The sequence below is a fragment of the Phyllopteryx taeniolatus genome, chromosome 23 (assembly GCF_024500385.1).
Source record: "Phyllopteryx taeniolatus isolate TA_2022b chromosome 23, UOR_Ptae_1.2, whole genome shotgun sequence".
Classification (NCBI taxonomy): domain Eukaryota; kingdom Metazoa; phylum Chordata; class Actinopteri; order Syngnathiformes; family Syngnathidae; genus Phyllopteryx; species Phyllopteryx taeniolatus.
In genome coordinates this window covers 7,769,571-7,787,471 of record NC_084524.1, presented here as the reverse complement: position 1 = coordinate 7,787,471, position 17,901 = coordinate 7,769,571, and the positions used below count along the sequence as shown (strand labels likewise).

General features: G+C 45.8%; 2 protein-coding genes and 2 non-coding genes across 5 annotated transcripts in view; 2 read left to right on the top strand and 2 right to left on the bottom strand.

The window, feature by feature from the left end:
- Positions 1–17,901, top strand: part of LOC133472544 (gastrula zinc finger protein XlCGF57.1-like) — a 221,723-nt gene that overhangs the window by 46,673 nt on the left and 157,149 nt on the right. The window lies entirely within an intron of this gene.
- The window catches only part of LOC133472573 (oocyte zinc finger protein XlCOF6.1-like), a 287,199-nt gene that overhangs the window by 123,289 nt on the left and 146,009 nt on the right, over positions 1–17,901 (bottom strand). The gene's annotated exons all lie outside the window — the stretch shown is intronic.
- trnav-cac (transfer RNA valine (anticodon CAC)) lies at positions 469–541 on the top strand. Its single transcript has one exon. It is a non-coding gene; the product is annotated as a tRNA-Val (tRNA).
- trnav-aac (transfer RNA valine (anticodon AAC)) lies at positions 1,123–1,195 on the bottom strand. The gene has a single exon. It is a non-coding gene; the product is annotated as a tRNA-Val (tRNA).

The following is a 17,901-nucleotide window of genomic DNA, read 5'->3' as shown; positions in this document are numbered from 1 at the left end:
CTTGCGTGGATTTCCTACTGAAACATGGCGTACGCTCAAATCCAGAAAACGTCTGCACGTTCTTTCTCATGGCAAAGTTCAGATGTATCAAGAGTGAAATGAGCCTGCGGTGCCTCACACCAACTTCATGGCTGGCGTACGCACGTTTCTGCAGCTGTTGGTGCTTTGGCGACACTTGGAGGTGATGCTGGGAAGGGTTAGAGAGACACGGGGGGCCTGTGCGCTCGGAGGATGTGCCCAAAACCGCGGTGGCTGTTGGAATTTCTTCGCTTGCCCTCTGGCCTGAAGGGAGCGCCTCAGACGTTTCAAAGGCTCGTGAGGAGAAGCGGAAGATGAATGAATGAATCAATGATTGATTACTCCACGATTTACCGTCCAAAACGTTAAATGCAATTTTTTTTTCCATTGGGTTGCAGGGTCGCAGCTCCCAAAAGTACTGTTGGGGCGGTTAGACAAAGCAAAACAGCAGTTTCCATAGTGTAGTGGTTATCACGTTTACCTCACACACAAAAGGTCCCTGGTTCGAAACCGGGTGGAAACAAGGCTTGTTTGTTATCTGCCATGAAAACCGATGGGGAGAGATTTGTGTCAAAATCTTTGATACAAATATATCTGTGACTTCCATACGTGTTTTTTAAATCCACAAACATATCTGCAATTTACATGTGTTTTTTTTTTATGTTGTGTGTGCATTTATCATAACTTATCATTTGTCAATATTCAGTTCTGCTTGTGTATTGTTGATTGTGCGTTTGTCGATCAGCACATTTATTTTTGAGACAAACGTAATGCAGTTTTCAAGATACACACACACACAAAAGTTGAGAATCTTCACACGCAGCCTCTCGATCCTGATTCCCACTTCACTGGCAGAACTATTCACGGTGTCTGAGCAGGAGCTCGAGATTTGATTCCTGACGGGGAGAAGATTTTTGTCGAAGCTGTTTTTCAAGGCAGATTAATTAAAATAATAATAATAACCAGGCCTTGCTCATACTATGTTTTGAACCAGGAACCTTTCACACATGAGGTGCACATGCACACCACTAAGCTATGGTAACTTTCACTGCAGAACATCACCAGCAAACAACATACAACAGCTGCCTGACAAGCAAGAAAAGCTGTTTCCACCCGGTCTCGAACCGAGGACCTTTCGCATGTTAGGCGAACGTGATAACCACTACACTACGGAAACCGTGGTGGCTGTTGTGCCCAAAAGCGGACATGGATTTATTGACAGACCAGCCCACCAAGTAACCAACTCACAAGCAGAATTGAATATTTCCAAATGATAAGTCATAATGGAGTTTATTTCAGCATTACTGAAGTCCGAATTTTTTTGAGAGGACCAAGTGTTTTGAGCAGTTATCAAGCCAACCATCTTTTCTTTGTATTTCTACATCAATGGAATTCCTACAGCCATTTGTGATTTGAAGGAAGGAAAGGAAGTATGGAAGGAAGGAAACAAGGAAACATATCCAATACAGCACTCTTCATTGGGTTTAACACCATATGCAAAGCTGAACACGAGTTAGCCAGGAGTTGAACCTGGAAATCATCACCTCCTCGCCCGCGCACCTGTTCTCAATCAGCACTAATGACTGCCTGCATATACAGTAAGCCTGCCAGGTCCAGGAATCCAGAACCAGTAGTATCGTCCGTGGTACTCTTGTGATTCGTTCTCTATTGTTCGATTGATTACTTGGCTACCCGCATTTGTACTGACTCTCTTGTGTTCTCCTCCACCTCCAGTGTTCCTTACGCGTGTTTGGCAAACATAACAACCACTACACGACTGAAACTGTTGCTCTCGTGCTGTCCGTTAGCAGGACCAGCAAACCATCTTGCTGGCATTGCCATGCATTCAGGTGCATTGATCTGTGCTCGACACTCAGTTAACAAAGCTAAACTCAACCACGAACTCCCTAAATACAAGCAGCACATCGACTCTCCTACCAGGGAAAATAACATTTTAGACCACTGCTACACTACGCTAAAAAACGCATACCGTGCTATACCTCGTGCGGCCCTGGGCTCGTCTGATCACTGCTTAATTCACTTAATACCGACGTACAGGCAAGAACTTAAATGTGCGAAGCCTACAGTGAAAAACAGTGAAAAAGTGGACCAATGAAGCAAAGATGGAACTTCAAAGCTGCTTAGACTGCACAGACTGGAGTGTCTTTGAAAATTCAGCAAGCAGCCTGGATGAATATACGGACACTGTCACATCCTATATCAGTTTCTGTGAAGATGTGTGTGTACCAACAAAATCATTTCGCACATTCAACAACAACAAGCCGTGGTTCACTGCTAAACATAAGCAGCTTCGCCAGGCTAAGGAGGACGCATATCAGAGCGGGGACATGGCACTGTATAATCGAGCAAGAAACCAGCTGACTAAAGAAATTAACATTGCAAAGAGGAACTATGCAGCAAAGTTGGAAAAACAGTTTAGCGCTAACGACTCTAAATCAGTCTGGCATGCATTCCAATCGCTGACTAATTACAAGCGACGAGATAGAATAAAGACTTCTAATTACAATAGTCTAGAATAAAGGCTAATGAGTTCCACTGGGGGGGGTGTAGAACCCTTTGAAAAACGTTTATGCATATTTGCTACAGAATCCTACAACAATAGAATGGCAAATATGGTTGATATGACTCATTCTCAAAATGAATATTTGTATTTATATTGTCTTGTTATAGTGTTTTGATGAGATAATCTTCTCCTTTTCTTTTGGGCTGGTCCCGTTAGGGGTCGCCACAGCAAGTCATCCTTTTCCATGAAATCCTCCTCTTTTTTTCTCCTTTTTTTGTCCTGTTCGGCTGTTAGGTCAAGCAGAATGGAGGAAATGAAACATTAAATATCGGTGTTGCATGGGGCTGTAGCGCTACTCCCTGTGAGGGAAGGACAGGACAAGATAGGACAGGACAAGGACAGGAGAAGAAGCATGCAGGACAAGGGTCGTGAACCCGGCGGGAACAAATGAAGCGTGGTTGTATTAATTATGTAAATTATAAAAGTGTACAGGACGAGAGTATAGGTGAGGGGATACAAAAGCGATTTGCATATTCATGAGTTATTTGTCGCAATAAGTGAGTGGCCCCACACCCAGTGAAAGAGTCCCAGGGGTGTGTGTGTGTGTGTGGGGGGGGGGGGGGGTTCATGCCCAGAAAGAGTACCACAGATGCATTATTTGCTTTGAGGATGTTGATGGAAAAGTACAGAGAAGGTCGGAAGGAGCTACATTGTGTCTTTGTGGATCTAGAGAAAGCCTATTGTCGCCTATGACAGAGTACCCAGAGAGGAACTGTGGTTTTGAGGGCAGCAGAACAGTGGTGAGGTGTGCTGTAGGTGTGACAGAAGAGTCTCTGCTAGGATGAAAGGCAAAGTTTATAAAACCGTGGTGAGGCCAGCCATGATGTACGGATTAGAGACAGTGGCACTGAAGAGACAACAGGAAGCAGAGCTGGAGATGCTGGAAATGAAGATGGTGAGGTTTGCTATTGTGACCAGGTTGAATAAAATTAGAAAAGAGCTCATCAGAGGGACAGCAAAGATTTGATGTTTTGGAGACAAAGTTAGAGAGAGCAGACTTCGATGGTTTGGACACGTCCAGAGAGAGTGAGTATATTTGTAGAAGGATGATGAGGATGGAGCTGCCAGGCAAGAGAGCGAGAGGAAGACCAAAGAGAAGGTTGGATGTCGTGACTGGATGGATGGATGTTGTGTTGCTCACAAATACTCACTTCTGCCCTGAGTTTAACCTCCACAACTCTTTCCCGTAACTTTATTGTGTGGCTCATCAATTTTATTCCTCTATAGTTCCCACAGCTCCGCACATCACCCTAGTTCTTAAAACTGGGCACCAGCACACTCTTCCTACATTCCTCAGGCATCTTCTCACCCGCTAGAATTCTGTTAAACAAGCTGGTCAAAAACTCTACAGCCACCTCTCCTAGATGCTTCCATACCTCCACAGGAATGTCATCAGGACCAACTGCCTTTCCATTTTACATTCTCTTGAATACCTTTCTACCTCCGCTCTTGTAGGTCACCCTAGGTTCCTGCCTCTTCCGAAAAAAGTGTTCACTACAGCCATTTCCATCCTTTTTGCAAAGTCTACCACCATATGTCCCTCCAAGTTCCTTTCCTGGATGCCGTACTTACCCATCACTTCTTCATCACCCCTATTTCCTTCACCAACATGTCAGTTACAATCGGCACCAATCACGACTCTCTCTGTCTGGGATGCTCAGAACTACTTCGTCAAGTTCCTTCCCGAATTTCTCTTTCACCTCTAGGTCACATCCTACCTGTGGGGCATAGCCACTCATTACATTATACATAATTATATTATTATACCCTCAATTTCAAGTTTCAGCCTCATCACTCGATCTGATATTCTTTTCACATCCAAGACATTCTCAGCTAACTCTTCCTTTAAAATAACCCCTACTCAATTTCTCTTCCCGTGGTAAAATAATTTAAGTACCACAGTAGCTGAATTTCAGACTTTCCTTACCCTGGCCACAACTGATCCAGTACGGAATTCTTTGGATGAACACTCACATTTGTTTGGCAAAATTGTAAGCCAGATGCCCTTCGTGACACAACCCTCTGCATTTATCCGGGGGTTGGGACAGCCTACAGTTTGGACTGGCTTGTGCCCCCCATTGGGCTGCATGAAGAGAGGATCAAACCCAGGTCAATGCAAATAACACTCAATGTTGAGCAACACATGACCAAATAGGTTTCAGGATTAATGTTCCCTGACCGGGAAGCAAACGCGGGCCAGGGCGGTGAGAGCGCCGAATCCTAACCACTAGACCACCAGGGACTTCCGGTATAGTCAACAATTGTTAATCTAGACAATCTTTCCATGACACTATCCAACATAATGGAAACCCCTAATGTTAATAAATAAATAAAACATCCTATCTCATATTATTTGTTGTGTTATAAATAACATAATAATACATAACACATAATAATATGTTGTGATCGTTGTATGAAATTGTGTGCAAGAAGGACAGCAGAGTACGAGGAGGAACTTTGTGAACCAAAAGAGGAGAAGGAGAATTTTTGTGTCTTGTAGGCTGGTTGAGTAAACATTTGTTCATGCCAATTGAAATCAGTCTTCAGTCTGAAAATGTGATTGCAATGGTGGGAAGTAACCGAGTACAGTAAACTCCCGCTATATCGCGGTTCACTTATCGCGGTCCGCCTCTATTTTTCAATGTCGCCCTTCACAATTTGGAGTACGACAGGCCTGTCGGGGGGCTGTGGGTAATAACGGGGCAGTTCAAACGAACCGTGTGGGCAGAACAGCCGGACGTTTGTGATGGTGGGGCAGCACCATCTAAATTGAGTTTTCATTAAATTGCAAAAACAAGGTGACCTCACCTAGGTAGGTGTCCTCCATTTAGCAAGATCATTTCAATGAAGAGAGAATTTGGGAAATGAAGACAATACTTGAGGTGAAGAAAAGATCACGTCAGGCCTGGTACACACAAGACAATCAGGTTGGTTTTTGTCCCAGTTTTGCCCTGTCTTGACCGAGGACCTCAAACGCCAGACTGGATTATGTTTTCAAAGATTATCCTATGAGAATATGTCAATAGAACGTACACTGTTTTGTACTTTATTTTTTTCCTCTTTGTTTTAAATGTTTACAAGATTTGTTTTTCTTTGTTTTGAAATGCTTATCATCATGTAAAGCACATTTAGTTACCTTGTGTGTGAAATGCACTATATAAATACATTTGCTTTGCTTTAAATCTGAGATGTGTTAAGAGTGGATTTGTTCAGAATATAGGGACCGATATGGGTCAGGGCCGAAAAATATTTACGACTCTTACAAAATCTCCACGTGTGGAAGCCAACGTCTCCCCCAGTCATGACGTCGTGAATTGTGAATTGAAACAGAATGTAGCCAATCAAGAAGCACTCTGACTTAGGAACAAGGAAACAACCGCAAATAAAAACAAACGTATTAGCCGATATCATGGGGTTTTTTGTAGAAAGGTGGGTTGCCCAGACAGTAAAAAGTATTTTCCAAAGCAAGTCCCTCCTGGACGACATCGCCATTCTACAGATTTGTTTCCAGACCCGTGGTGGAACACAATCCTTCTGTATGTTGTTGTGCCTTTCATATTATTGGAGCACACCACAGACAACATGACAGAAATTGTTAAATGGCTGATTTTTTTATGTTCATGCGTGGGGTCTGTAGCAGATGAAAACTCTTTTAAGATTGGTAAAATCCTTATGTGTGTCCGGGCCTTAGGAAGTAGAATTGTCGATCGAGGTGTGTGTTGGAGGAAATTTAGGTGTGGAAGTATATCTGTGCCATCAGATTCTCAATTTGAATTACAAATTTTTTTTTACACTTAATTAGAATTTTACTTTTAACATCAAAATATCCAATCCAAGCATTTCAGCTTCAAATATTCAGCTGCACCAAAAAATATACAGACAGTCAATTGACAGCTGCTCTGTCAATTGACTTTCTGTTGTCGTACAAGAGCGGCTCCAACTACAGGAGACAAATTCCTTGTGTGTTTTTGACATACTTGGCAAAATAAAGATGATTCGGATTTTGATTTTACATTGTGGGGAAGGGGTGGATTCTTGAATATTTTCTTGCAACTTTAATTGCCTGTTTCTAAATTTGTTTTGATATATATTTATATTGAGATTACATTTCCTCATATTTTGTCGATATTTTGGTTTATGCGGGGACATTGTTTCAGCTCCACACTCAATCTGTTCCAAAGTCTCACTCCATTATTAGACATGCAGAATTTTTTTCATTGTGCTTAAAGTCAGTCAAGCATTACCTTGACGTACCAGTGCCCGAGCTGAACAATTTTCCACTTGTCGCTTGGGCCATTTTTTGCTTTGCGTTGCCATTATTTTGGTTTTGGAGGGTTTTGAAAGGATTAAAGGCATTACAGTTCTTTTCAACGGAGAAAATGAATTTGACAAACAAGACAATTGAATGACTTTCACTGTTTGAAGAATTGTATTTTATGAAGGATCCCATTTACACTTTTCAACCTTTTCACCAAAAGTCAAACATCGGATCCAGATCGATTTCTCTCAATCATTTGCTCATTTTAAAACATTAGACAAAAGTATTTTGGAACCAGTGATAATTCTCAACATTAGTCCACAGGAGGCTTTTAGAAGATACAAAGAAAATGAAAAGATTGAAAAAATAAAAGAGTGTAGAATGGAGATTTTTGTAAATCAGTATGATCGTAATTTCCTTTGATATTAAACATTTACTTTTTCATTTGAAGCTTCTTCATCACTGCTTTTCTCACTCCAAACTTGTGTGTTTTAGCCCGATACTTATGAGAGAATCTTTGACCGCAAACTGAGCAGGTAAAAGGTTTCTCACCAGTGTGGGTTTTTGTGTGTCTTTTCAAGCTTCCCTTGTCAGAGAATTGTTGACTACAAACTGAGCAGGCAAAAGGTTTCTCACCAGTGTGGGTTCTTGTGTGTCTTTTTAAGCTTCTGTTTTCAATGAATCTTTGACCACAAACTGAGCAGGTAAAAGGTTTCTCACCAGTGTGGGTTTTTGTGTGTCTTTTCAAGCTTCCCTTGTCAGAGAATTGTTGACTACAAACTGAGCAGGCAAAAGGTTTCTCACCAGTGTGGGTTCTTGTGTGTCTTTTTAAGCTTCCGTTTTCAATGAATCTCTGACCACAAACTGAGCAGGCAAAAGGTTTCTCACCAGCGTGAGTTCTTGTGTGTGTTTTTAAGCTTCTGTTTTCAAAGAATCTTTGACTACAAACTGAGCAGGCAAAAGGTTTCTCAACAGTGTGGGTTCTTGTGTGTCTTTTTAAGAATCCGTTTTCAATTAATCTTTGACCACAAACTGAGCAGGCAAAAGGTTTCTCACCAGTGTGGGTTCTTGTGTGTATTTTAAGTATCTTTTCACAGAGAACATTTGACCACAAACTGAGCAGACAAAAGGTTTCTCACCAGTGTGCATTCTTGTGTGTCTTCTTAAGCTTCTGTTTTCAATGAACATTTGACCACAAACTGAGCAGACAAAAGGTTTCTCACCAGTGTGCATTCTTGTGTGTCTTCTTAAGCTTCTGTTTTCAATGAATCTTTGACCACAAACTGAGCAGGCAAAAGGTTTCTCACCAGTTTGGGTTCTTGTGTGTGTTTTTAAGCTTCTGTTTTCAAAGAATCTTTGACTACAAACTGAGCAGGCAAAAGGTTTCTCACCAGTTTGGGTTCTTGTGTGTGTTTTTAAGCTTCTGTTTTCAATGAATCTTTGACGACAAACTGAACAGGTAAAAGGTTTCTCACCAGTGTGGGTTCGAGTGTGTGTTTTTATGTTTCCCTTGACAGAGAATCTTTGCCCACAAACTGAGCAGGCAAAAGGTATCTCAACAGTGTGGGTTCTTGTGTGTCTTTTTAAGCTTCTGGCTTCAATGAATCTTTGCCCAAAAAATGAGCAGGCAAAAGGTTTCTCACCAGTATGGGTTCTTGTTTGTCTTTTTAAGCTTCCATTTTCAATGAATCTTTGCCCACAAACTGAGCAGGCAAAGGGTTTCTCACCAGTGTGGGTTCTTGTGTCTCTTTTTATGCTTCTGTTTTCAATGAATCTTTGACCACAAACTGAGCAGGCAAAAGGTTTCTCACCAGTTTGGGTTCTTGTGTGTGTTTTTAAATTTCCCTTGACAGAGAATCTTTGCGCACAAACTGAGCAGGCAAAAGGTTTCTCAACATTGTGGGTTCTTGTGTCTTTTTAAGCTTCCATTTTCAATGAATCTTTGACCACAAACTGAGCAGGCAAAAGGTTTCTCACCAGTGTGGGTTCTTTTGTGTCTTTTTAAGCTTCCGTTTTGAATGAATCTTTGACGACAAACTGAGCAGGCAAAAGGTTTCTCACCAGTGTGGGTTCTTGTGTCTCTTTTTAAGAATCCGTTTTCAATTAATCTTTGACCACAAACTGAGCAGGTAAAAGGTTGACTTGAGCTGTTGCTTGGAGGCTCTGCCACTCTGCTCTCCACACTTTGACCTTCATCTTCACTCTTCAAAGGGACACCAGTCGATGGAAACTTGGTGATGTCCTCCTCCACTTCATGTTTGATGTTAGTGTGCTCATCCTCATCCTATTTTTTAATGGGGGTGGGCTCCAATTTCTCTTCCTCTTCGATGCGGTGGACCTCTTCCTCCTCCACTTCCTCTTTAATGTGAGGGGGCTCCCGCTCCTGCCCCTCGGGACGTACATCTTCACTGATGTCTGCAAGACACAAGAAGACAAACACACATGGTTTGGTCACATCAATTGTCATGTTTCACTTAAATGTTGTGTCATAGGGTTCATATTCATATTTAAGTTTATTAGGACAGCCAGTTGAGTTAAGGTTTATTGGATATAATAAAAACAGGCAGGTCAACATTAACAATAAATGTGAACAAGTGTAAAATAATAACATGCATGTAACAACAAGTATCAATAAGGGTAATATAGTGGACCCCTGCATTCTCTCAGTTAGGCATTTATGGAGGTGCCAATCCTTGGTTACTCATGGAAAGAAGTACCTATTGTAAAGTATGCAACTATCAGAGTAAGTTGCAAAAATGCATCCATCCATCCATTTTCTGAGCCGCTTCTCCTCAAGAGGGTCGCAGGCGTGCTGGAGCCTGTGTGTATAAGTAAATACAGTAATAAATACTCAAAGTACAATCTCATCGTATACTGTACATGATAGCTGCCCCTGTTTTTAGCCTGCTTAGAGCTTTTTATTCACAATATACTATGATTGAATGTCATCCATCCATCCACTTTCCGTCCCGCTTATCCTCACCATGGTCACGGGCGAGCTGGAGCCTCTCTCAGCTGACTCTAGGCGAGAGGCCGGGTACACCCTGAACTGGTCGCCAGCCAATCGTAGGGCACACGAAGACAAACAACCATTCGCACCTACAGGCAATTTAGAATTTTCAATGAACCTAGCATGCATGTTTTTGCAATGTTGGATGAAAGCGAAGTACCCAGAGAAAACCTACGCAGGCACAGGGAGAACCTGCAAACTCCACACAGGAAGGCTGGATTTGAACCTGAGTCCTCAGAACTGTGAGGCAGATGTGCTAACCAGTCGTCCTCCGTGCCGCTGGAATGTCACGCATGATGTAAATATGTAACTTTCTCACATTTTACAGATGGTTTTGTGTCTGCTTTTATTTTGCTTTGTTTTACTCATTTCAATAAGCTCCTCTTTGAATAGTTTCCATTGACAAAGTATTGACAGTTTCATTTTTCTTTACCGTTTTGTGTTTTCGATACGCACTTACGACTGATCGGGGGCTGTTCCCCGAAGCACCTTAGAGCATCAAAATGGTGGGAAGCCGTAGTTCCGACCCAGTGGGTGAACAATTTTGGCGTATCCGAGGACACTTTTGAAGATCTCTGCTCTCGGCTGGCTGCTGAAACCTTTGACTGACAATGGCAGGTTGGCCACCCAGCAGTTCATGTGCAATAACAAATCAAGCAGAGCCAGAAGAACAGCTGAGCATGCATTTGCAAGACTGAAGGGCAGGTGGAGATGCCTGTTGAAACGCAATGACGGCCCCCTGAGCAAAGTCTATGGTCTTAACATGTTGTGTTGCATCATCTGTGTAAACTGAATGTCCCCTTGTTAAAGTGAAAACATCTTCCACACATTTTTACAAAGAACTCAATGCACATTCATTCAAGAGCTGCTGTCGACTACTACTCACGCCAGGCACTCCACACACAGACTGCCTGACTTGAGCCCACGTTCAAGCTTAAATTGCTGACGTCACAACAGCCAATCACCAGGCACGAGCAACTCATGGTCCAGTCTAACATCAGAGGACGTCCATTATCTCAACGCTGCGATAATAAAAGTAAAATGATACAATAAATAAGCACCACACAGCTTGTTGTATTTATCTATATTGTATTCTTTAGTGTTTTAGTTTCCATCGTCTTAATTTCCCTCGCTGGCCCCGTTGGTGGCGCACCACCGACGTAAAGGAAATGACGACACAGAAATGAAGCATTTTGGTGAGCAATGGGTGGTACGGGGAGCGGTTGCGACAATATTTACTTTATAAACGAAAAAAACAAGACTATAAAACAAAACTTTTTGAATTGCAAGCAAAAATCAGACATTGGGAGATAATCTAACTCAAGCTAAAAACAAAACAAAACAGAACAAAAAAAAACTATCACTTGCAATGAAAATATTTTTTGCTTGCGATGACGATATTCGCGTGATATTCCTCATCTTTTTGGCAAAAAAAAAAAAAAAAAAAAAAAGCCTCATGAAGGTTTGAGACTTTCCTTCAATTTGTGCCCGAACAGATTCGGAGTCAGTGAGAACAACATTAGTGACATCTGGTGGACGAAAGAAGTCACAGCAACCTACGTCACTAATCTGTGTGAAACAAGACTCTCTCGTTATCTTTCAGCAATAAAAGATAAAATACGATGTTGGTCGATGTAGTATTTACATATTCACATATGTCAATACTTCCGCAATATTTGGGATTCATTGCAGATGAGCTCATTGGGATGTGTCAGCCTATCACCCAGCTGGATCATTTGAGTCTGGGCCAATGGACTTCAAGATAATTTTATTTAACAACTGAAGTTTAAAGGATGATGTACAACACTTATTGAAAAATATTGCAAATACGATTGATGAGGCAAAATGAACGCAGTCAATTTCATTGCTGCTGATAGCTGTGTAGGCTTTGATTGACACTTATTAGCTTAGGCCTACTTGCATTCAATGTCTCAATCACAATGACCTTTAGCCCAGTTCAGGTGTTTCCCACATCGTAACAATGTTCATTGCACTTTTATTGAGATAATTATCGATACCAATTCTCCAAACATCAATATCTGAATCCTCGGGTTCGGGTTCGAGCGGACCTGGGCAATTCTTTTCACATGAAAAATTCTAATCAAATTTATAAAAAAAAAGATATGTCATGTGTGCAGATTTCAAATAAACTTGAATTTTTAATCTATCTCAAGATTAGAATGACCCTTGCTGGTTGTAGTCATGGCATAGTTTACTTTCTCTCATATATATCCATCCATCCATCCATTCTCTACCGCTTATCCGGGTCGGGTCGCGGGGGCAGTAGCTTCAGCAGGGACGCCCAGACTACCCTCTCCCCAGCCACTTCATCCAGCTCTTCCGGGGGGATCCCGAGGCGTTCCCAGGCCAGCCGAAGGATGTAGTCTCTCCAGCGCGTCCTGGGTCGTCCCCGGGGTCTCCTCCCGGTGGGACGTGCCCGGAACACCTCACCGGGGAGGCGTCCGGGAGGCATCCGAATCAGATGCCCCAGCCACCTAATCTGGCTCCTCTCGATGTGAAGGAACAGCGGCTCTACTCTGAGATCCTCCCGGATGACTGAGCTTCTCACCCTATCTCGAAGGGAGAGCCCGGACACCCTGCGGAGGAAACTCATTTCGGCCGCTTGTATCCGGGATCTTGTTCTTTCGGTTATGACCCACAGCTTGTGACCATAGGTGAGGGTAGGAACGTAGATCGACCGGTAAATCGAGCGCTTCGCCTTTCGGCTTAGCTCCTTCTTTACCACAACGGACCGATACAAAGTCCGCATCACTGCAGACGCTGCACCGATCCGCCTGTCGATCTCCCGTTCCATTCTTCCCTCACTCGTGAACAAGACCCCAATATACTTGAATTCCTCCACTTGGGGCAGGATCTCATCCCCGACCTGGAGATGGCATGCCACCCTTTCCCGACTGAGGACCATGGTCTCAGATTTGGAGGTGCTGATTCTCATCCCAGCCGCTTCACACTCGGCTGCGAACTGCTCCAATGAGAGTTGGAGGTCATGGCTTGATGAAGCCAACAGAACCACATCATCTGCAAAAAGCAGAGATGCAATACTGAGGCCACCAAACCGGACCCCCTCTACGCCTCGGCTGCGCCTAGAAATTCTGTCCATAAAAGTTATGAACAGAATCGGCGACAAAGGGCAGCCTTGGCGGAGTCCAACCCTCACCGGGAACGAGTCCGACTTACTGCCGGATATGCGGACCAAACTCTGACTCCGGTCGTACAGGGACCGAACAGCCCGTATCAGGGGGTTCGGTACCCCATACTCCCGAAGCACCCTCCACAGGACTCCCCGAGGGACACGGTCGAACGCCTTCTCCAAGTCCACAAAACACATGTTGACTGGTTGGGCGAACTCCCATGCACCCTCGAGGACCCTGCCGAGGGTGTAGAGCTGGTCCACTGTTCCACGGCCAGGACGAAAACCACACTGCTCCTCCTGAATCTGAGATTCGACTTCCTGACGGACCCTCCTCTCCAGCACCCCTGAATAGACCTTACCAGGGAGGCTGAGCAGTGTGATCCCCCTGTAGTTGGAACACACCCTCCGGTCCCCCTTCTTAAAAAGGGGGACCACCACCCCAGTCTGCCAATCCAGAGGCACTGTCCCCGATGTCCACACGATGTTGCAGAGGCGTGTCAACCAGGACAGCCCCACAACATCCAGAGACTTTAGGAACTCCGGGCGAATCTCATCCACCCCCGGGGCCCTGCCACCGAGGAGCTTTTTAACTACCTCGGTGACCTCAAACCCAGAGATAGGAGAGCCCGCCTCAGAGAACCCATACTCTGCTTCCCCATGGGAAGGCGTGTCGGTGGAATTGAGGAGGTCTTCGAAGTATTCTCCCCACCGACTCACAACGTCCCGAGTCGAGGTCAGCAGCGCCCCATCCCCACTATACACAGTGTTGGTGGTGCACTGCTTTCCTCTCCTGAGACGTCGGATGGTGGACCAGAATTTCCTCGAAGCCGTCCGGAAGTCTTTCTCCATGGCCTCACCGAACTCCTCCCATGCCCGGGTTTTTGCTTCAGCGACCACCAGAGCTGCATTCCGCTTGGCCAGCCGGTACCCATCGGCTGCCTCAGGAGTCCCACAGGCCAAAAAGGCCCGATAGGACTCATTCTTCAGCTTGTCCACCAACGTGTTCGGGGATTGCCGCCACGACAGGCACCGACCACCTTACGGCCACAGCTCCGGTCGGCCGCCTCAGCAATGGAGGCGCGGAACATGGTCCACTCGGACTCGATGTCCCCCGCCTCCCCCGGAACATGAGCAAAGTTCTGTCGGAGGTGGGAGTTGAAACTCCTTCTGACAGGGGATTCTGCCAGACATTCCCAGCAGACCCTCACAATACGTTTGGGCCTGCCACGTCGGACCGGCATCTTCCCCCACCATCGGAGCCAACTCACCACCAGGTGGTGATCAGTTGACAGCTCCGCCCCTCTCTTCACCCGAGTGTCCAAGACATGCGGCTGCAAGTGACACGACCACAAAGTCGATCATCGAACTGCGACCTAGGGTGTCCTGGTGCCAAGTGCACGTGTGGACACCCTTATGCTTGAACATGGTGTTCGTTATGGACAATCCGTGACGAGCACAGAAGTCCAATAACAGAACACCGCTTGGGTTCTGATCGGGGGGGCCGTTCCTCCCAATCGCGCCCTTCCAGGTCTCACTGTCATTGCCCACGTGAGCATTGAAGTCCCCCAACAGAACAATGGAGTCCCCAGCGGGAGCGCTCTCCAGCACCCCCTCCAAGGACTCCAAAAAGGGTGGGTACTCTGAACTGCTGTTTGGTGCATAGGCACAAACAACAGTCAGGACCCGTCCCCCCACCCGAAGGCGGAGGGAGGCTACCCTCTCGTCCACCGGGGTGAACCCCAACGTACCGGCGCCGAGCCGGGGGGCAATAAGTATACCCACACCTGCTCGGCGCCTCTCACCATGGGCAACTCCAGAGTGGAAGAGAGTCCAACCCCTCTCGAGAGGACTGGTACCAGAGCCCCAGGTGTGTGTGGAGGCGAGTCCTGCAGGCCCGGCCACCAGGCGCTCGCCTTCGAGCCCCACCACCAGGCCTGGCTCCAGTGGGGGGCCCCGGTGGCCCGCCTCCGGGCAAGGGAAAACGAAGTCCATTGTTTGTCGTCATCATTAGGGGTCTTTGAACCGTGCTTTGTCTGGTCCCTCACCTAGGACCTGTTTGTCATGGGTGACCCTGCCAGGGGCATAAAGCCCCAGACAACTTAGCTCCTAGGATCACTGGGACACACAAACCCCTCCACCACGACAAGGTGACGCACTGTGATTGCCCACGTGAGCATTGAAGTCCCCCAACAGAACAATGGAGTCCCCAGCGGGAGCGCTCTCCAGCACCCCCTCCAAGGACTCCAAAAAGGGTGGGTACTCTGAACTGCTGTTTGGTGCATAGGCACAAACAACAGTCAGGACACGTCCCCCCACCCGAAGGCGGAGGGAGGCTACCCTCTCGTCCACCGGGGTGAACCCCAACGTACAGGCGCCGAGCCGGGGGGCAATAAGTATACCCACACCTGCTCGGCGCCTCTCACCATGGGCAACTCCAGAGTGGAAGAGAGTCCAACCCCTCTCGAGAGGACTGGTACCAGAGCCCAAGGTGTGTGTGGAGGCGAGTCGAGTCGGAACTTCTCGACCTCACACACCAGCTCGGGCTCCTTCCCTGCCAGAGAGGTGACATTCCACGTCCCTAGAGCCAGCTTCTGTAGCCGGGGATCGGATCGCCAAGGTCCCCGCCTTCGGCCACTGCCCAGCTCACACTGCACCCGACCCCTATGGCCCCTCCCACAGGTGGTGAGCCCATGGGAAGGGGGACCCACGTTACCCTTTCGGGCTGTGCCCGGCCGGGCCCCATGGGTGCAGGCCCGGCCACCAGGCGCTCGCCTTCGAGCCCCACACCAGGCCTGGCTCCAGTGGGGGGCCCTGGTGGCCCGCGTCCGGGCAAGGGAAAACGAAGTCCATTGTTTGTCGTCATCATTAGGGGTCTTTGAGCCGTGCTTTGTCTGGTCCCTCACCTAGGACCTGTTTGTCATGGGTGACCCTGCCAGGGGCATAAAGCCCCAGACAACTTAGCTCCTAGGATCACTGGGACACACAAACCCCTCCACCACGACACGACAAGGTAACGGCTCAAGGAGGGGGAAAAGGCACATTTATTCGCCAGAATCCGCGACTGAATAATGGCATCTCGCGCTTGATAGACGAGCCAGCCTAGTCCTACGTCATACATGACACGGCTTCTGATTGGCCGACCATTACGTCATATCCGACAGCACTTACACATTTCAAGCAGTCATTTTAAATCAATGAGGAAAAGCGTTATTGAAACACAATATCAACAAGTATACGACATATATACATTAAAAATATATATGTATGTACTATACAGTATAATGATATGTAACGCTACTGCTTAAGTAAGGCTTACTATTGCACTTTATCACTGTTGGTCAATGCCATATTTTATTTTGAAACCACTTACTTTTCAACTCATATAAATACACGCTCACATACACGCCTCAAATGTTTGCACACATACACCTCAAACACACTCGCATGAACATGTCAGATCTATTCACATACCATCCTCAAATCCATCCATCCATCCATTTTCTGAGCCGCTTCTCCTCACTAGGGTCGCGGGCATGCTGGAGCCTATCCCAGCTGTCATCGGGCAGGAGGGGGGGTACACCCTGAACTGGTTGCCAGCCAATCGCAGGGCACATACAAACAAACAACCATTCGCACTCACAGTCACACCTACGGGCAATTTAGAGTCTCCAATTAATGCATGTTTTTGGGATGTGGGAGGAAACCGGAGTGCCCGGAGAAAACCCACGCAGGCACGGGGAGAACATGCAAACTCCACACAGGCGGGACCAGGGATTGAACCCGGGGTCCTCAGAACTGTGAGGCTGACGTTCTAACCAGTCGGCCACCGTGCCGCATCCTCAAATCCCTTCATGAAATATACTCAAATCCTTTCACATTTCCATCTCAAATGCTCGCATACATACTTGTGGGAGATTTATTTTAAGATAGATAGATAGATAGATAGATAGATAGATAGATAGATAGATAGATAGATAGATAGATAGATAGATAGATAGATAGATAGATAGATAGATAGATGTGATCATGGTATGGAAAATATTAACGTTGCCCTTTTTATGTTAGAGAAAAGAGGTTTGAACAGTGTTATTACATGTGTATCAGTGCACAACCAAAGGATTGAGAGATGAAGGAACCTGTGTTTTAAAATCTCCTAACTCCCGCAGTTCCAAGCGTGTTCGTTTTCGTGAAAGAACTTCGTTCACAACAATGTATCAAAACCAACCAATTTATTCCTGACAGAGGAGTCTATACATTTGCAGAGCTCTGGGTTCGTAACTACCCTATCTTATCCTTAGCAGATAAAGTAGTCGAACCAAAACTATCTGACTCTACCCCAGACTTTATACAATGTTTCAAACAGGCCAGTATGGAATCGCTGTCGTCTGATTGGTCCGTAATCTCACGTCATCGTTGTTCTGCGGACCATCTGATCTGGCTCCAGACGCCGCCTCCAGGTGTCGCCTGCCGATGTCTCCTGCATTCAATGTTTATAGTGGCTCCCCGCAGTTCCTTTCTTCCTTGACATCTGTCTCCAAATACCCCCCGATGGGGCCAAATACCCTTATACTCCAATACACATTCTCTTCCAAACTAGTTAGAATTACACATTAGAATATAAAGTATTCTATATTCCCTTCAGAGACTATGGGCGGAGCTCAATCGAGTAGTATCCAGACACTTTATAAATCTCTTTAACTTCATGGAGGAGCATGGGGTAGTGGATTCGCTGAATGAACTACATCTATTTTGCCTGCACTATGTGTATCTGCCAAGAATTGAAAGAGCAACAACTGAATTTATCAATCAATGGAACAATCATGGCCTCTCTACACAAGGGGGTGGCATGCAGGTGTTATTAACAATGCAGGAATCCA